Consider the following 21,053-nt stretch of genomic DNA (forward strand, 5'->3'; position numbering starts at 1 on the left):
GGTAGGCGAGAGTCTGATGTGTTGTGGTAGAGGGTTCCAGAGTAGAGGTGATACGCAAGAGAAATCTTGTATGCGATTGTGGGAAGAGGAAATAAGAGGGGAGTAGAGGAGGAGATCTTGTGAGGATCGGAGGTTGCGTGCAGGAAAGTCCCGGGAGACGAGGTCACAGATGTATGGAGGAGACAGGTTGTGGATGGCTTTGTACGTCATGGTTAGGGTTTTGTACTGGAGTCTCTGGGCAATGGGGAGCCAGTGAAGGGATTGACAGAGGGGAGAGGCCGGGGAATAGCGGGGGGACAGGTGGATTAGTCGGGCAGCTGAGTTTAGAATAGTATGGAGGGGTGCGAGAGTGTTCGAGGGGAGGCCACAGAGCAGGAGGTTACAGTAGTCAAGGCGGGAGATGATGAGGGCATGGACTAGGGTTTTTGCAGATTCTTGGTTTAGGAATGTACGGATCCATGAAATATTTTTGAGTTGAAGTCAGCAGGAAGTGGAAAGGGCTTGGATATGTGATATGTCTTATGTCCTATGTTGTGTTCTCCTTGTAGTTTATGTATCAGTGTGTTGTGTGTCACGATTCATTCGCCCACTCATAACATGTGACTTGGAGGTGACTATATAGGGGGCTCCGCTTCCCCCACTCACCTGCCGCCATAGGCTGATAATGGCTCTGTGCTGCCCGGTCACATCCACACCACACTAATTGCTGCCACCACTCACCTTTTTGTTAGTCAAGTGGGATGCCTGCCGGGGGTAACACACTAGTAACATGTACACCACCCAGCTTTCCCAAGCTCCTGACAGGTACACAGCCAGCACCCCGGCATACACAGGGTAACACAGCCAGGTGATACAGGGTAACAGTCAGGCTATACTTTCCCTCTTCTAGATTGTGGGAACGTTCAGAGCAGCAACCGAATTACATTATAGATGTAATATAGAAAAGGTGCAGCGCTGCCAAATACAAAGGGAAAACAGCACAAACCAACAGGGATAAATCCAGAAACCTCTTACTGATTGGATCGGAGAGAGATTCTGTGCAAGAGAAACGCTGACATTTGTATAGATCTATAATCAATACTCTGGGTGACGAACGAGAGCCGGGGAGAATACAGATATTCCCCCACAATTACCAATCTGTGACGGAGCTTACAAAGACACCACTCTCTGGCGCCCCCCTACCCTCAGGTACATCAGGGAACTGCAACCGCCCATTACAGTGATGAATATGCGGCTCCACCCCTATGGGAGGTGGAGCCACATATTCATCACTGTAATGGGCGGCACCACGTGACCGCTCATACAGGAGAAGCTGCGGCCAGGAGAGGAAGCAGCGAGGGAACCGGGTAAGTATTTTATTAACAGCGGGGGGCGCACAGGGGGTGGGAGGGGGTTGGGGACAGGGATCTTTTTTTTAAACACCAAAAAAAAAAAAAAAAGATTTTTATATCTTCTCTCCAGCGAATGCTACTGGAGAGAAGAAATGAATAGCGGCTTCAGCACCACGCTGGGGGGACAGCGCTTACTGTAGCGCTGTCTCCTGCACGTCACACGGACTGCACACAGACAACATCCGTGTGCGGTATGTGTTTTACACGGACCCATTGACTTTAATGGGTCCATGCAATACATGCGCTCCCGCGAACACTGACATGTCTCCGTGTTTTTCAAACGGACACACGGTCCGTGAAAATGCGCTGACATGGGCAGAGACACATTGATTTTAATGTGTCTACGTGAGTCAGTGTCTCCGGTACGTGAGGAAACTGTCACCACATGTACCGGAGCCACTGACGTGTGAAACCGGCCTTATATGCTCTCGCCTGTTTCTTTTTCTTTTTTTCCTTTGTGGGCAAAGTTTATAAATTCCAGGTGTTTTGTCTGATTCTTTATTTGAGACTTTTCTTTAAAAAAGTCACTAAATTTGGTGGCCCTCCACTCCAGCCCCCCTGGTGTATTTTTAATATGCAAAAATTTGGTTCATTTCTTGCGCAAAGTGCAGTTTTGACAACAAAATTCACAAAAACAGTTCAAGTCAGAACAAACAACATTTTTGACTTAGTGCTAAATTCATGAATCGCGTGCGCCATTTTAGTTTTAGTTCCAAAATTTCCAACTAATAACACAAGACAAAAAAGGAGAGAGACATAAAAAAAACCCTCAAATGATGAATCGGAGCCTTGTTTTCCCGCTATTGCAGGTCAGTGTGACGATCTCCGCCGGTGATGAAGCCTCCGGTTGTGCAGTGATATCAGTCTTAGGCCGCGGTCACACTTGTGAGTGCAATGTGAGAAACTTGCGCATCAATACCCGGCACTGCCGCCGACACTCGGGACCGGACTGTGCGGCTACATAGAAATACATGCTGAACGCTCCGGTCCTGAGTGCCGGCGGCAGTGCCGGGTATTGATGCGAGTGACTCACGCGAGTGTGACCCGGCCATATTCTCCTAATCCAACATAGTGTATAAAACACAGGAATCTATGAGAGAAGCTGCTCGTCTCGTGAGCATCATATAGAGGGGAAACATCACTATTTCTGGGGTCTCCGCTCCGGCGATCATCATTTTTGCACATTTTTCAGCATTTCCCTTCTATAGCCTTTTGTGTTACACTGACTATTGCTGGCTACAGAATGAGCCATCTGAGGCTCCATCAGTGAGCTCGCTATGTCGGTCTGATGGGAGAGTTTATTACTCTTATCTGTGTTTTTTCTGAGCTTTTCTCTGCTGATTTATGACCAAAGCCAAACGGGGGCCAAGTTTTAAGGAAACACAATTGCAAAAATGATTTTTTTTAGCCCAAAATACATGCATTTAAGTTAAAAAAGAAAAAAAGAAAGTCCAAAAGTGGACAACCCCTGATGAAGAGGGCTACAGCCATGGTGTCTATTGTTTCTGAAGTGAATATGAAGGACGAGGTGACGCCCCGCTCCCAGGAGAGGTGATAGGTGGTCACGGCGTCTATTAGATATTTGTATCACTCGGCCATAAACCTCTCAGACGATAATTCCCCTTTAAGTTTTATTATCTCCCTTTGAATTATTTTGATCTCATAATGTCTTCCTTGGACCAAAAAAGTTTGTGCACCCCTGAGTTAGACTCTCATATAAATGTGCTGAAACACGAAAACTTACATAAAGTACAACTCGCCTTGTGAGGCCCGGTCCTCAAGGGGTTAATATGAGGCACCTGAACGTTTCTTGTGTGTTACAAAAATGCCAGAGCCGCGGCCGGAATGTAATAATTACTGCGGCAGAAATTCCCGATTGATCTGCAGTAAGGGTATGTGTCCACGTTCAGGATTGCATCAGGATTTGGTCAGTATTTTACCTCAGTATTTGTAGCCAAAACCAGGAGTGGGTGATAAATGCAAAAGTGGAGCATATGTTTCTATTATACTTTTCCTCTAATTGTTCCACTCCTGGTTTTGGCTACAAATACTGAGGTAAAATACTGACCAAATCCTGATGCAATCCTGAACGTGGACACATACCCTAAGAGATTTCACATACTGCGCTGCAATGGAGCGACGCAGCACAAAGTGGAAAACAACAGCAGAATCAGGGGGGCGCAAGGAGTTTTACAAGATATTTAGCTGAATTTTTGAGGAAGTGACAAGTGTTTTGTAATGTGTCATTTTGGTAGTAAACATGTCCGGTGTATCCACAGCATGTGCCGTATATACTGGAGAGATACAGCGTCACCTGCTCAGCTCTTTCTGTAACTTCCATAGACCTCACTGGAGAAAGCAGCCGTCTGAATCAGTGATTGGAGGTTACAGGCCCCAACTCCTGAAGGTCAATGTGCTCCAAGATGGACCCTCCGTACTGGGAAACTGCGACACTTTCCCCCTCACTAGTTCTGATCTCCCTAATTATAACAATGGTAAATCGGAATCCCTTGTTCACTTCTCCTCTCTGCCAGCAGGGGGCAGTATAACCCTGTACTCTGTTGTGTGACTGCTGTCTCCTGTATATCAGCTCCTGTCTCCTCTCCGCCCAGCAGGGGGCAGTATAACCCTGTACTCTGTTGTGTGACTGCTGTCTCCTGTATATCAGCTCCTGTCTCCTCCCCGCCCAGCAGGGGGCAGTATAACCCTGTACTCTGTTGTGTGACTGCTGTCTCCTGTATATCAGCTCCTGTCTCCTCTCCGCCCAGCAGGGGGCAGTATAACCCTGTACTCTGTTGTGTGACTGCTGTCTCCTGTATATCAGCTCCTGTCTCCTCTCCGCCCACCAGGGGGCAGTATAACCCTGTACTCTATTGTGTGACTGCTGTCTCCTGTATATCAGCTCCTGTCTCCTCTCCGCCCAGCAGGGGGCAGTATAACCCTGTACTCTGTTGTGTGACTGCTGTCTCCTGTATATCAGCTCCTGTCCCCTCTCCGCCCAGCAGGGGGCAGTATAACCCTGTACTCTGTTGTGTGACTGCTGTCTCCTGTATATCAGCTCCTGTCTCCTCTCTGCCCAGCAGGGGGCAGTATAACCCTGTACTCTGTTGTGTGACTGCTGTCTCCTGTATATCAGCTCCTGTCCCCTCTCTGCCCAGCAGGGGGCAGTATAACCCTGTACTCTGCTGTGTGACTGCTGTCTCCTGTATATCAGCTCCTGTCTCCTCTCCGCCCAGCAGGGGGCAGTATAACCCTGTACTCTGTTGTGTGACTGCTGTCTCCTGTATATCAGCTCCTGTCTCCTCTCTGCCCAGCAGGGGGCAGTATAACCCTGTACTCTGTTGTGTGACTGCTGTCTCCTGTATATCAGCCCCTGTCTCCTCTCCGCCCAGCAGGGGGCAGTATAACCCTGTACTCTGCTGTGTGACTGCTGTCTCCTGTATATCAGCTCCTGTCTCCTCTCCATCCAGCAGGGGGCAGTATAACCCTGTACTCTGTTGTGTGACTGCTGTCTCCTATATATCAGCTCCTGTCTCCTCTCCGCCCAGCAGGGGGCAGTATAACCCTGTACTCTGTTGTGTGACTGCTGTCTCCTATATATCAGCCCCTGTCTCCTCTCCGCCCAGCAGGGGGCAGTATAACCCTGTACTCTGCTGTGTGACTGCTGTCTCCTGTATATCAGCCCCTGTCTCCTCTCCGCCCAGCAGGGGGCAGTATAACCCTGTACTCTGTTGTGTGACGGCTGTCTCCTGTATATCAGCCCCTGTCTCCTCTCCGCCCAGCAGGGGGCAGTATAACCCTGTACTCTGTTGTGTGACGGCTGTCTCCTGTATATCAGCTCCTGTCTCCTCTCCGCCCACCAGGGGGCAGTATAACCCTGTACTCTGTTGTGTGACTGCTGTCTCCTGTATATCAGCTCCTGTCTCCTCTCCGCCCAGCAGGGGGCAGTATAACCCTGTACTCTGTTGTGTGACGGCTGTCTCCTGTATATCAGCTCCTGTCCCCTCTCCGCCCAGCAGGGGGCAGTATAACCCTGTACTCTGCTGTGTGACTGCTGTCTCCTGTATATCAGCTCCTGTCTCCTCTCCTCCCAGCAGGGGGCAGTATAACCCTGTACTCTGTTGTGTGACTGCTGTGTCCTGTATATCAGCTCCTGTCTCCTCTCTGGCCACCAGGGGGCAGTATAACCCTGTACTCTGCTGTGTGACTGCTGTCTCCTGTATATCAGCTCCTGTCTCCTCTCCGCCCAGCAGGGGGCAGTATAACCCTGTACTCTGTTGTGTGACGGCTGTCTCCTGTATATCAGCTCCTGTCCCCTCTCCGCCCAGCAGGGGGCAGTATAACACTGTACTCTGTTGTGTGACTGCTGTGTCCTGTATATCAGCTCCTGTCTCCTCTCCGCCCAGCAGGGGGCAGTATAACCCTGTACTCTATTGTGTGACTGCTGTGTCCTGTATATCAGCCCCTGTCTCCTCTCCGCCCAGCAGGGGGCAGTATAACCCTGTACTCTATTGTGTGACTGCTGTGTCCTGTATATCAGCCCCTGTCTCCTCTCCGCCCAGCAGGGGGCAGTATAACCCTGTACTCTATTGTGTGACGGCTGTCTCCTGTATATCAGCCCCTGTCTCCTCTCCGCCCAGCAGGGGGCAGTATAACCCTGTACTCTACTGTGTGACTGCTGTCTCCTGTATATCAGCTGCTGTCTCCTCTCCGCCCAGCAGGGGGCAGTATAACCCTGTACTCTGTTGTGTGACTGCTGTCTCCTGTATATCAGCTCCTGTCTCCTCTCCATCCAGCAGGGGGCAGTATAACCCTGTACTCTGTTGTGTGACTGCTGTCTCCTGTATATCAGCTCCTGTCTCCTCTCCATCCAGCAGGGGGCAGTATAACCCTGTACTCTGCTGTGTGACTGCTGTCTCCTGTATATCAGCTCCTGTCTCCTCTCTGCCCAGCAGGGGGCAGTATAACCCTGTACTCTTGTGTGACTGCTGTCTCCTGTATATCAGCCCCTGTCTCCTCTCCGCCCAGCAGGGGGCAGTATAACCCTGTACTCTGTTGTGTGACTGCTGGCTCCTGTATATCAGCTGCTGTCTCCTCTCCGCCCACCAGGAGGCAGTATAACCCTGTACTCTACTGTGTGATTGCTGTCTCCTGTATATCAGCTCCTGTCTCCTCTCCATCCAGCAGGGGGCAGTATAACCCTGTACTCTGCTGTGTGACTGCTGTCTCCTGTATATCAGCTCCTGTCTCCTCTCTGCCCAGCAGGGGGCAGTATAACCCTGTACTCTGTTGTGTGACTGCTGTCTCCTGTATATCAGCTCCTGTCTCCTCTCTGCCCAGCAGGGGGCAGTATAACCCTGTACTCTGTTGTGTGACTGCTGTCTCCTGTATATCAGCTCCTGTCTCCTCTCCATCCAGCAGGGGGCAGTATAACCCTGTACTCTGCTGTGTGACTGCTGTCTCCTGTATATCAGCTCCTGTCTCCTCTCCGCCCAGCAGGGGGCAGTATAACCCTGTTCTCTGCTGTGTGACTGCTGTCTCCTGTATATCAGCTCCTGTCTCCTCTCTGCCCAGCAGGGGGCAGTATAACCCTGTACTCTGTTGTGTGACGGCTGTCTCCTGTATATCAGCCCCTGTCTCCTCTCCGCCCAGCAGGGGGCAGTATAACCCTGTACTCTGTTGTGTGACGGCTGTCTCCTGTATATCAGCTCCTGTCTCCTCTCCGCCCACCAGGGGGCAGTATAACCCTGTACTCTGTTGTGTGACTGCTGTCTCCTGTATATCAGCTCCTGTCTCCTCTCCGCCCAGCAGGGGGCAGTATAACCCTGTACTCTGTTGTGTGACGGCTGTCTCCTGTATATCAGCTCCTGTCCCCTCTCCGCCCAGCAGGGGGCAGTATAACCCTGTACTCTGCTGTGTGACTGCTGTCTCCTGTATATCAGCTCCTGTCTCCTCTCCTCCCAGCAGGGGGCAGTATAACCCTGTACTCTGTTGTGTGACTGCTGTGTCCTGTATATCAGCTCCTGTCTCCTCTCTGGCCACCAGGGGGCAGTATAACCCTGTACTCTGCTGTGTGACTGCTGTCTCCTGTATATCAGCTCCTGTCTCCTCTCCGCCCAGCAGGGGGCAGTATAACCCTGTACTCTGTTGTGTGACGGCTGTCTCCTGTATATCAGCTCCTGTCCCCTCTCCGCCCAGCAGGGGGCAGTATAACACTGTACTCTGTTGTGTGACTGCTGTGTCCTGTATATCAGCTCCTGTCTCCTCTCCGCCCAGCAGGGGGCAGTATAACCCTGTACTCTATTGTGTGACTGCTGTGTCCTGTATATCAGCCCCTGTCTCCTCTCCGCCCAGCAGGGGGCAGTATAACCCTGTACTCTATTGTGTGACTGCTGTGTCCTGTATATCAGCCCCTGTCTCCTCTCCGCCCAGCAGGGGGCAGTATAACCCTGTACTCTATTGTGTGACGGCTGTCTCCTGTATATCAGCCCCTGTCTCCTCTCCGCCCAGCAGGGGGCAGTATAACCCTGTACTCTACTGTGTGACTGCTGTCTCCTGTATATCAGCTGCTGTCTCCTCTCCGCCCAGCAGGGGGCAGTATAACCCTGTACTCTGTTGTGTGACTGCTGTCTCCTGTATATCAGCTCCTGTCTCCTCTCCATCCAGCAGGGGGCAGTATAACCCTGTACTCTGTTGTGTGACTGCTGTCTCCTGTATATCAGCTCCTGTCTCCTCTCCATCCAGCAGGGGGCAGTATAACCCTGTACTCTGCTGTGTGACTGCTGTCTCCTGTATATCAGCTCCTGTCTCCTCTCTGCCCAGCAGGGGGCAGTATAACCCTGTACTCTTGTGTGACTGCTGTCTCCTGTATATCAGCCCCTGTCTCCTCTCCGCCCAGCAGGGGGCAGTATAACCCTGTACTCTGTTGTGTGACTGCTGGCTCCTGTATATCAGCTGCTGTCTCCTCTCCGCCCACCAGGAGGCAGTATAACCCTGTACTCTACTGTGTGATTGCTGTCTCCTGTATATCAGCTCCTGTCTCCTCTCCATCCAGCAGGGGGCAGTATAACCCTGTACTCTGCTGTGTGACTGCTGTCTCCTGTATATCAGCTCCTGTCTCCTCTCTGCCCAGCAGGGGGCAGTATAACCCTGTACTCTGTTGTGTGACTGCTGTCTCCTGTATATCAGCTCCTGTCTCCTCTCTGCCCAGCAGGGGGCAGTATAACCCTGTACTCTGTTGTGTGACTGCTGTCTCCTGTATATCAGCTCCTGTCTCCTCTCCATCCAGCAGGGGGCAGTATAACCCTGTACTCTGCTGTGTGACTGCTGTCTCCTGTATATCAGCTCCTGTCTCCTCTCCGCCCAGCAGGGGGCAGTATAACCCTGTTCTCTGCTGTGTGACTGCTGTCTCCTGTATATCAGCTCCTGTCTCCTCTCTGCCCAGCAGGGGGCAGTATAACCCTGTACTCTGTTGTGTGACTGCTGTCTCCTGTATATCAGCTCCTGTCTCCTCTCCGCCCAGCAGGGGGCAGTATAACCCTGTACTCTGCTGTGTGACTGCTGTCTCCTGTATATCAGCTCCTGTCTCCTCTCTGCCCAGCAGGGGGCAGTATAACCCTGTACTCTGTTGTGTGACTGCTGTCTCCTGTATATCAGCTCCTGTCTCCTCTCCGCCCAGCAGGGGGCAGTATAACCCTGTACTCTGCTGTGTGACTGCTGTCTCCTGTATATCAGCTCCTGTCTCCTCTCTGCCCAGCAGGGGGCAGTATAACCCTGTTCTCTGTTGTGTGACTGCTGTCTCCTGTATATCAGCTCCTGTCTCCTCTCCGCCCAGCAGGGGGCAGTATAACCCTGTACTCTGTTGTGTGACCGCTGTCTCCTGTATATCAGCCCCTGTCTCCTCTCCGCCCAGCAGGGGGCAGTATAACCCTGTACTCTGTTGTGTGACCACTGTCTCCTGTATATCAGCCCCTGTCTCCTCTCCGCCCAGCAGGGGGCAGTATAACCCTGTACTCTGCTGTGTGACTGCTGTCTCCTGTATATCAGCTCCTGTCTCCTCTCCGCCCAGCAGGGGGCAGTATAACCCTGTACTCTGTTGTGTGACTGCTGTCTCCTGTATATCAGCTCCTGTCCCCTCTCTGCCCAGCAGGGGGCAGTATAACCCTGTACTCTGCTGTGTGACTGCTGTCTCCTGTATATCAGCTCCTGTCCCCTCTCTGCCCAGCAGGGGGCAGTATAACCCTGTACTCTGTTGTGTGACTGCTGTCTCCTGTATATCAGCCCCTGTCTCCTCTCCGCCCAGCAGGGGGCAGTATAACCCTGTACTCTGTTGTGTGACTGCTGTCTCCTGTATATCAGCCCCTGTCTCCCCTCCGCCCAGCAGGGGGCAGTATAACCCTGTACTCTGTTGTGTGACCGCTGTCTCCTGTATATCAGCCCCTGTCTCCTCTCCGCCCAGCAGGGGGCAGTATAACCCTGTACTCTGTTGTGTGACCGCTGTCTCCTGTATATCAGCCCCTGTCTCCTCTCCGCCCAGCAGGGGGCAGTATAACCCTGTACTCTGCTGTGTGACTGCTGTCTCCTGTATATCAGCCCCTGTCTCCTCTCCGCCCAGCAGGGGGCAGTATAATCCTGTACTCTGCTGTGTGACTGCTGTCTCCTGTATATCAGCTCCTGTCTCCTCTCCGCCCAGCAGGGGGCAGTATAACCCTGTACTCTGTTGTGTGACTGCTGTCTCCTGTATATCAGCCCCTGTCTCCTCTCCGCCCAGCAGGGGGCAGTATAACCCTGTACTCTGTTGTGTGACTGCTGTCTCCTGTATATCAGCCCCTGTCTCCTCTCCGCCCAGCAGGGGGCAGTATAACCCTGTACTCTGTTGTGTGACTGCTGTCTCCTGTATATCAGCCCCTGTCTCCCCTCCGCCCAGCAGGGGGCAGTATAACCCTGTACTCTGTTGTGTGACCGCTGTCTCCTGTATATCAGCTCCTGTCTCCTCTCTGCCCAGCAGGGGGCAGTATAACCCTGTACTCTGTTGTGTGACTGCTGTCTCCTGTATATCAGCTCCTGTCTCCTCTCCATCCAGCAGGGGGCAGTATAACCCTGTACTCTGTTGTGTGACTGCTGTCTCCTATATATCAGCTCCTGTCTCCTCTCCGCCCAGCAGGGGGCAGTATAACCCTGTACTCTGCTGTGTGACTGCTGTCTCCTGTATATCAGCCCCTGTCTCCTCTCCGCCCAGCAGGGGGCAGTATAACCCTGTACTCTGTTGTGTGACTGCTGTGTCCTGTATATCAGCTCCTGTCTCCTCTCCGCCCAGCAGGGGGCAGTATAACCCTGTACTCTGTTGTGTGACTGCTGTCTCCTGTATATCAGCCCCTGTCTCCTCTCCGCCCAGCAGGGGGCAGTATAACCCTGTACTCTGTTGTGTGACCGCTGTCTCCTGTATATCAGCCCCTGTCTCCTCTCCGCCCAGCAGGGGGCAGTATAACCCTGTGCTCTGTTGTATGACTGCTGTCTCCTGTATATCAGCCCCTGTCTCCTCTCCGCCCAGCAGGGGGCAGTATAACCCTGTACTCTGTTGTGTGACCGCTGTCTCCTGTATATCAGCCCCTGTCTCCTCTCTGCCCAGCAGGGGGCACTATAATCCTGTACTCTGTTATGTGACTGCTGTCTTCTGTATATCAGCTCCTTTCTCCTCTCCGCCCAGCAGGGGGCAGTATAACCCTGTACTCTGTTGTGTGACCGCTGTCTCCTGTATATCAGCCCCTGTCTCCTCTCTGCCCAGCAGGGGGCACTATAATCCTGTACTCTGTTATGTGACTGCTGTCTTCTGTATATCAGCTCCTTTCTCCTCTCCGCCCAGCAGGGGGCAGTATAACCCTGTACTCTGTTGTGTGACTGCTGCCTCCTGTATATCAGCCCCTGTCTCCTCTCCGCCCAGCAGGGGGCAGTATAATCTCTATTGTGTGACTGCTGTCTCCTGTATATCAGCTCCTGTCTCCTCTCCCCCAGCAGGGGGCAGTATAACCCTGTACTCTGTTGTGTGACTGCTGCCTCCTGTATATCAGCCCCTGTCTCCTCTCCGCCCAGCAGGGGGCAGTATAATCTCTATTGTGTGACTGCTGTGTCCTCTATATCAGCTCCTGTCTCCCCTCCGCCCAGCAGGGGGCAGTATAACCCTGTACTCTGTTGTGTGACTGCTGTCTCCTGTATATCTGCTCCTGTCTCCTCTCCGCCCAGCAGGGGGCAGTATAACCCTGTACTCTGTGTGTGATTGCTGTCTCCTGTATATCAGCTCCTGTCTCCTCTCCATCCAGCAGGGGGCAGTATAACCCTGTACTCTGTGTGTGATTGCTGTCTCCTGTATATCAGCTCCTGTCTCCTCTCCATCCAGCAGGGGGCAGTATAACCCTGTACTCTGCTGTGTGACTGCTGTCTCCTGTATATCAGCTCCTGTCTCCTCTCCGCCCAGTAGGGGGCAGTATAACCCTGTACTCTGTTGTGTGACTGCTGTGTCCTGTATATCAGCTCCTGTCTCCTCTCCGCCCAGCAGGGGGCAGTATAACCCTGTACTCTGTTGTGTGACTGCTGTCTCCTGTATATCAGCCCCTGTCTCCTCTCCGCCCAGCAGGGGGCAGTATAACCCTGTACTCTGTTGTGTGACTGCTGTCTCCTGTATATCAGCCCCTGTCTCCTCTCCGCCCAGCAGGGGGCAGTATAACACTGTGCTCTGTTGTGTGACTGCTGTCTCCTGTATATCAGCCCCTGTCTCCTCTCCGCCCAGCAGGGGGCAGTATAACCCTGTGCTCTGTTGTGTGACTGCTGTGTCCTGTATATCAGCTCCTGTCTCCCCTCCGCCCAGCAGGGGGCAGTATAACCCTGTACTCTGTTGTGTGACTGCTGTCTCCTGTATATCAGCTCCTGTCTCCTCTCTGCCCAGCAGGGGGCAGTATAACCCTGTACTCTGTTGTGTGACTGCTGTGTCCTGTATATCAGCTCCTGTCTCCTCTCCGCCCAGCAGGGGGCAGTATAACCCTGTACTCTGTTGTGTGACTGCTGTCTCCTGTATATCAGCTCCTGTCTCCTCTCTGCCCAGCAGGGGGCAGTATAACCCTGTACTCTGTTGTGTGACTGCTGTCTCCTGTATATCAGCTCCTGTCTCCTCTCCGCCCAGCAGGGGGCAGTATAACCCTGTACTCTGTTGTGTGACTGCTGTCTCCTGTATATCAGCTCCTGTCCCCTCTCCGTCCAGCAGGGGGCAGTATAACCCTGTACTCTGTTGTGTGACTGCTGCCTCCTGTATATCAGCTCCTGTCTCCTCTCTGCCCAGCAGGGGGCAGTATAACCCTGTACTCTGTTGTGTGACTGCTGTCTCCTGTATATCAGCTCCTGTCTCCTCTCCGCCCAGCAGGGGGCAGTATAACCCTGTACTATGTGTGTGACTGCTGTCTCCTGTATATCAGCTCCTGTCTCCTCTCCGCCCAGCAGGGGGCAGTATAACACTGTACTCTGTTGTGTGACTGCTGCCTCCTGTATATCAGCTCCTGTCTCCTCTCCGCCCAGCAGGGGGCAGTATAACCCTGTACTCTGTTGTGTGACTGCTGTCTCCTGTATATCAGCTCCTGTCTCCTCTCCGCCCAGCAGGGGGCAGTATAACCCTGTACTCTGCTGTGTGACTGCTGTCTCCTGTATATCAGCTCCTGTCTCCTCTCCACCCAGCAGGGGGCAGTATAACCCTGTACTCTGTTGTGTGACTGCTGTCTCCTGTATATCAGCTCCTGTCTCCTCTCCGCCCAGCAGGGGGCAGTATAACCCTGTACTCTGTTATGTGACTGCTGTGTCCTGTATATCAGCTCCTGTCTCCTCTCCGCCCAGCAGGGGGCAGTATAACCCTGTACTCTGTTGTGTGACTGCTGTCTCCTGTATATCAGCTCCTGTCTCCTCTCCGCCCAGCAGGGGGCAGTATAACCCTGTACTCTGTTGTGTGACTGCTGTGTCCTGTATATCAGCTCCTGTCTCCTCTCCGCCCACCAGGGGGCAGTATAACCCTGTACTCTGTTGTGTGACTGCTGTCTCCTGTATATCAGCTCCTGTCCCCTCTCCGTCCAGCAGGGGGCAGTATAACCCTGTACTCTGTTGTGTGACTGCTGTCTCCTGTATATCAGCTCCTGTCTCCTCTCCGCCCAGCAGGGGGCAGTATAACCCTGTACTCTGTTGTGTGACTGCTGCCTCCTGTATATCAGCTCCTGTCTCCTCTCCGCCCAGCAGGGGGCAGTATAACCCTGTACTCTGTTGTGTGACTGCTGTGTCCTGTATATCAGCCCCTGTCTCCTCTCCCCCCAGCAGGGGGCAGTATAACCCTGTACTCTATTGTGTGACTGCTGTGTCCTGTATATCAGCTCCTGTCTCCTCTCTGCCCAGCAGGGGGCAGTATAACCCTGTACTCTGTTGTGTGACTGCTGTCTCCTGTATATCAGCTCCTGTCTCCTCTCTGCACAGCAGGGGGCAGTATAACCCTGTACTCTGTTGTGTGACTGCTGTGTCCTGTATATCAGCCCCTGTCTCCTCTCCGCCCAGCAGGGGGCAGTATAACCCTGTACTCTATTATGTGACTGCTGTCTCCTGTATATCAGCCCCTGTCTCCTCTCCGCCCAGCAGGGGGCAGTATAACCCTGTACTCTGTTGTGTGACTGCTGTCTCCTGTATATCAGCCCCTGTCTCCTCTCCCCCCAGCAGGGGGCAGTATAACCCTGTACTCTATTGTGTGACTGCTGTGTCCTGTATATCAGCTCCTGTCTCCTCTCTGCCCAGCAGGGGGCAGTATAACCCTGTACTCTGTTGTGTGACTGCTGTCTCCTGTATATCAGCTCCTGTCTCCTCTCTGCCCAGCAGGGGGCAGTATAACCCTGTACTCTGTTGTGTGACTGCTGTCTCCTGTATATCAGCTCCTGTCTCCTCTTTGCCCAGCAGGGGGCAGTATAACCCTGTACTCTGTTGTGTGACTGCTGTGTCCTGTATATCAGCTCCTGTCTCCTCTCTGCCCAGCAGGGGGCAGTATAACCCTGTACTCTGTTGTGTGACTGCTGCCTCCTGTATATCAGCCCCTGTCTCCTCTCTGCCCAGCAGGGGGCAGTATAACCCTGTACTCTGTTGTGTGACTGCTGTGTCCTGTATATCAGCTCCTGTCTCCCCTCCGCCCAGCAGGGGGCAGTATAACCCTGTACTCTGTTGTGTGACTGCTGTGTCCTGTATATCAGCTCCTGTCTCCCCTCCGCCCAGCAGGGGGCAGTATAACCCTGTACTCTATTGTGTGACTGCTGTCTCCTGTATATCAGCCCCTGTCTCCCCTCCGCCCAGCAGGGGGCAGTGTTATGGCTGGCAATCAGGCAACACAGCTTGCAGTAATCAGCGCACATACAGAGATCTGGCAAAAACCAAAAACAATAGGACGAGCTCTGAGACGTGGAATCTCTGTAGACTGCAGTACCTGATCTATCCTCACACAACTATAAGCAGCAGTGGATTGCGCCTAACAACTACCTATGCAACTCGGCACTGCCTGAGGAGCTGACTAGCCTGAAGATAGAAATACAAGCCTGACTTACCTCAGAGAAATACCCCAAAGGAATAGGCAGCCCCCCACATATAATGACTGTTAGCAAGATGAAAAGACAAACGTAGGAATGAAATAGATTCAGCAAAGTGAGGCCCGATATTCTAGACAGAGCGAGGATAGCAAAGAGAACTATGCAGTCTACAAAAAACCCTAAAACGAAAACCACGCAAAGGGGCAAAAAGACCCACCGTGCCGAACTAACAGCACGGCGGTGCACCCCTCTGCTTCTCAGAGCTTCCAGCAAAAGACAATAGCAAGCTGGACAGAAAAAAAACAGAAAACAAACTAGAAGCACTTATCTAGCAGAGCAGCAGGCCCAAGGAAAGATGCAGTAGCTCAGATCCAACACTGGAACATTGACAAGGAGCAAGGAAGACAGACTCAGGTGGAGCTAAATAGCAAGGCAGCCAACGAGCTCACCAAAACACCTGAGGGAGGAAGCCCAGAGACTGCAATACCACTTGTGACCACAGAAGTGAACTCAGCCACAGAATTCACAACAGTACCCCCCCCCTGAGGAGGGGTCACCGAACCCTCACCAGAACCCCCAGGCCGACCAGGATGAGCCACATGAAAGGCACGAACAAGATCTGGGGCATGGACATCAGAGGCAAAAACCCAGGAATTATCTTCCTGAGCATAACCCTTCCATTTGACCAGATACTGGAGTTTCCGTCTAGAGACACGAGAATCCAAAATCTTCTCCACAATATACTCCAATTCCCCCTCCACCAAAACAGGGGCAGGAGGCTCCACAGATGGAACCATAGGTGCCACGTATCTCCTCAACAACGACCTATGGAATACATTATGTATGGAAAAGGAGTCTGGGAGGGTCAGACGAAAAGACACCGGATTGAGAATCTCAGAAATCCTATACGGACCAATAAAACGAGGTTTAAATTTAGGAGAGGAAACCTTCATAGGAATATGACGAGAAGATAACCAAACCAGATCCCCAACACGAAGTCGGGGTCCCACACGGCGTCTGCGATTAGCGAAAAGCTGAGCCTTCTCCTGGGACAAGGTCAAATTGTCCACTACCTGAGTCCAGATCTGCTGCAACCTGTCCACCACAGAATCCACACCAGGACAGTCCGAAGACTCAACCTGTCCTGAAGAGAAACGAGGATGGAACCCAGAATTGCAGAAAAATGGAGAGACCAAGGTAGCCGAGCTGGCCCGATTATTAAGGGCGAACTCAGCCAACGGCAAAAATGACACCCAATCATCCTGGTCAGCGGAAACAAAACATCTCAGATATGTTTCCAAGGTCTGATTGGTTCGTTCGGTCTGGCCATTAGTCTGAGGATGGAAGGCCGAGGAGAAAGATAGGTCAATGCCCATCCTACCACAAAAGGCTCGCCAGAACCTCGAGACAAACTGGGAACCTCTGTCAGAAACAATATTCTCAGGAATGCCATGTAAACGAACCACATGCTGGAAGAACAAAGGCACCAAATCAGAGGAGGAAGGCAATTTAACCAAGGGCACCAGATGGACCATTTTAGAAAAGCGATCACAGACCACCCAAATGACCGACATTTTTTGAGAAACGGGAAGGTCAGAAATGAAATCCATCGAAATATGTGTCCAAGGCCTCTTCGGGACCGGCAAGGGCAAAAGCAACCCACTGGCACGTGAACAGCAGGGCTTAGCCCTAGCACAAATTCCACAGGACTGCACAAAAGCACGCACATCCCGTGACAGAGATGGCCACCAGAAGGATCTAGCAACCAACTCCCTGGTACCAAAGATTCCTGGATGACCGGCCAGCACCGAACAATGAAGTTCAGAGATAACTTTACTAGTCCACCTATCAGGGACGAACAGTTTCTCGGCCGGACAACGATCAGGTTTATTAGCCTGAAATTTCTGCAACACTCTCCGCAAATCAGGGGAGATGGCAGACACAATGACTCCTTCCTTGAGGATACTCGCCGGCTCAGATAACCCCGGAGAGTCGGGCACAAAACTCCTAGACAGAGCATCCGCCTTCACATTTTTAGAGCCCGGAAGGTATGAAATCACAAAATCAAAACGAGCAAAAAATAACGACCAACGGGCCTGTCTAGGATTCAAGCGCTTGGCAGACTCGAGATAAGTCAAGTTCTTATGATCAGTCAATACCACCACGCGATGCTTAGCACCCTCAAGCCAATGACGCCACTCCTCGAATGCCCACTTCATGGCCAGCAACTCTCGGTTGCCCACATCATAATTACGCTCAGCAGCAGAAAATTTCCTGGAAAAGAAAGCACATGGTTTGAACACTGAGCATCCAGAACCTCTCTGTGACAAAACCGCCCCTGCACCAATCTCAGAAGCATCAACCTCGACCTGGAACGGAAGAGAAACATCAGGTTGACACAACACAGGGGCACAGCAAAAACGACGCTTCAACTCCTGAAAAGCTTCCACGGCAGCAGAAGACCAATTAACCAAATCAGCACCCTTCTTGGTCAAATCGGTCAATGGTCTGGCAATGCTAGAAAAATTACAGATGAAGCGACGATAAAAATTAGCAAAGCCCAGGAATTTCTGCAGACTTTTTAGAGATGTCGGCTGAGTCCAATCCTGGATGGCCTGAACCTTAACCGGATCCATCTCGATAGTAGAAGGGGAAAAGATGAACCCCAAAAATGAAACTTTCTGCACACCGAAGAGACACTTTGATCCCTTCACGAACAAGGAATTAGCACGCAGTACCTGGAAAACCATTCTGACCTGCTTCACATGAGACTCCCAATCATCTGAGAAGATCAAAATGTCATCCAAGTAAACAATCAAGAATTTATCCAGATACTCACGGAAAATGTCATGCATAAAAGACTGAAAAACAGATGGAGCATTGGCAAGTCCGAACGGCATCACCAGATACTCAAAATGACCCTCGGGCGTATTAAATGCCGTTTTCCATTCATCTCCCTGCCTGATTCTCACCAGATTATACGCACCACGAAGATCAATCTTAGTAAACCAACTAGCCCCCTTAATCCGAGCAAACAAGTCAGAAATCAATGGCAAGGGATACTGAAACTTAACAGTGATCTTATTAAGAAGGCGGTAATCAATACACGGTCTTAGCAAACCATCCTTCTTGGCTACAAAAAAGAACCCTGCTCCCAATGGTGACGACGATGGGCGAATATGTCCCTTCTCCAGGGACTCCTTCACATAACTGCGCATAGCGGTGTGTTCAGGTACGGACAAATTAAATAAACGACCCTTAGGGAATTTACTACCAGGAATCAAATCGATAGCACAATCACAATTCCTATGCGGAGGTAGGGCATCAGACTTGGACTCTTCAAATACATCCTGAAAGTCCGACAAGAACTCTGGGATGTCAGAAGGAATGGATGACGAAATAGACAAAAATGGAACATCACCATGTACTCCCTGACAACCCCAGCTGGTTACCGACATAGAGTTCCAATCCAATACTGGATTATGGGTTTGTAGCCATGGCAACCCCAACACGACCACATCATGCAAATTATGCAGTACCAGAAAGCGAATAACTTCCTGATGTGCAGGAGCCATGCACATGGTCAGCTGGGCCCAGTACTGAGGCTTATTCTTGGCCAAAGGTGTAGCATCAATTCCTCTCAACGGAATAGGACACCGCAAAGGCTCCAAGAAAAATCCACAACGTTTAGCATAATCCAAATCCATCAGATTCAGGGCAGCGCCTGAATCCACAAACGCCATGACAGAATACGATGACAAAGAGCACATTAAGGTAATGGACAAAAGGAATTTGGACTGTACAGTACCAATAACGGCAGAGCTATCGAACCGCTTAGTGCGTTTAGGACAATTAGAAATAGCATGAGTAGAATCACCACAATAGAAACACAGTCTGTTCAGACGTCTGTATTCTTGCCGTTCTACTTTAGTCATAGTCCTGTCGCACTGCATAGGCTCAGGTTTACTCTCAGGCAGTACCGCCAGATGGTGCACAAATTTACGCTCGCGCAAGCGACGACCGATCTGAATGGCCAAGGACATAGACTCATTCAAACCAGCAGGCATAGGAAATCCCACCATTACATCCTTAAGAGCTTCAGAGAGACCCTTTCTGAACAAAGCCGCTAGTGCAGATTCATTCCACAGAGTGAGTACTGACCATTTCCTAAATTTCTGACAATATACTTCTACATCATCCTGACCCTGGCATAAAGCCAGCAGATTTTTCTCAGCCTGATCCACTGAATTAGGCTCATCGTAAAGCAATCCGAGCGCCAGGAAAAATGCATCAACATTACTCAATGCAGAATCTCCTGGTGCAAGAGAAAACGCCCAGTCCTGTGGGTCGCCGCGCAAAAAAGAAATAATAATCAAAACCTGTTGAATAGGATTACCAGAAGAATGAGGTTTCAAGGCCAAAAATAGCTTACAATTATTTCTGAAGCTCAGGAACTTAGTTCTGTCACCAAAAAACAAATCAGGAATCGGAATTCTTGGTTCTAGCATCGATTTCTGATCAATAGTATCTTGAATCTTTTGTACATTTACAACGAGATTATCCATTGAGGAGCACAGAGCCTGAATATCCATGTCCACAGCTGTGTCCTGAAGCACTCTAATGTCTAGGGGAAAAAAAAGACTGAAGACAGAGCTAAGAAAAAAAAAATGATGTCAGGATTTCTTTTTTCCCTCTATTGGGAATCATTGGTGAGGCTCCTTGTACTGTTATGGCTGGCAATCAGGCAACACAGCGTGCAGTAATCAGCGCACATACAGAGATCTGGCAAAAACCAAAAACAATAGGACGAGCTCTGAGACGTGGAATCTCTGTAGACTGCAGTACCTGATCTATCCTCACACAACTATAAGCAGCAGTGGATTGCGCCTAACAACTACCTATGCAACTCGGCACTGCCTGAGGAGCTGACTAGCCTGAAGATAGAAATACAAGCCTGACTTACCTCAGAGAAATACCCCAAAGGAATAGGCAGCCCCCCACATATAATGACTGTTAGCAAGATGAAAAGACAAACGTAGGAATGAAATAGATTCAGCAAAGTGAGGCCCGATATTCTAGACAGAGCGAGGATAGCAAAGAGAACTATGCAGTCTACAAAAAACCCTAAAACGAAAACCACGCAAAGGGGCAAAAAGACCCACCGTGCCGAACTAACAGCACGGCGGTGCACCCCTCTGCTTCTCAGAGCTTCCAGCAAAAGACAATAGCAAGCTGGACAGAAAAAAACAGAAAACAAACTAGAAGCACTTATCTAGCAGAGCAGCAGGCCCAAGGAAAGATGCAGTAGCTCAGATCCAACACTGGAACATTGACAAGGAGCAAGGAAGACAGACTCAGGTGGAGCTAAATAGCAAGGCAGCCAACGAGCTCACCAAAACACCTGAGGGAGGAAGCCCAGAGACTGCAATACCACTTGTGACCACAGAAGTGAACTCAGCCACAGAATTCACAACAGGGCAGTATAACCCTGTACTCTGTTGTGTGACTGCTGTCTCCTGTATATCTGCTCCTGTCTCCTCTCCGCCCAGCAGGGGGCAGTATAACCCTGTACTCTGCTGTGTGACTGCTGTCTCCTGTATATCAGCTCCTGTCTCCTCTCCGCCCAGCAGGGGGCAGTATAACCCTGTACTCTGTTGTGTGACCGCTGTCTCCTGTATATCAGCTCCTGTCTCCTCTCCGCCCAGCAGGGGGCAGTATAACCCTGTACTCTGTTGTGTGACCGCTGTCTCCTGTATATCAGCCCCTGTCTCCTCTCCGCCCAGCAGGGGGCAGTATAACACTGTACTCTGCTGTGTGACTGCTGTCTCCTGTATATCAGCCCCTGTCTCCTCTCCGCCCAGCAGGGGGCAGTATAATCCTGTACTCTGCTGTGTGACTGCTGTCTCCTGTATATCAGCTCCTGTCTCCTCTCCGCCCAGCAGGGGGCAGTATAACCCTGTACTCTGTTGTGTGACTGCTGTCTCCTGTATATCAGCCCCTGTCTCCTCTCTGCCCAGCAGGGGGCAGTATAACCCTGTACTCTGCTGTGTGACTGCTGTCTCCTGTATATCAGCTC

At 51.3% G+C, this 21,053-nt stretch overlaps 1 protein-coding gene across 1 annotated transcript in view; it reads left to right on the plus strand.

The window, feature by feature from the left end:
* The window catches only part of LOC138661540 (class I histocompatibility antigen, F10 alpha chain-like), a 203,616-nt gene that overhangs the window by 492 nt on the left and 182,071 nt on the right, over positions 1-21,053 (plus strand). The window lies entirely within an intron of this gene.

The sequence above is a fragment of the Ranitomeya imitator genome, chromosome 2 (assembly GCF_032444005.1).
Source record: "Ranitomeya imitator isolate aRanImi1 chromosome 2, aRanImi1.pri, whole genome shotgun sequence".
Classification (NCBI taxonomy): domain Eukaryota; kingdom Metazoa; phylum Chordata; class Amphibia; order Anura; family Dendrobatidae; genus Ranitomeya; species Ranitomeya imitator.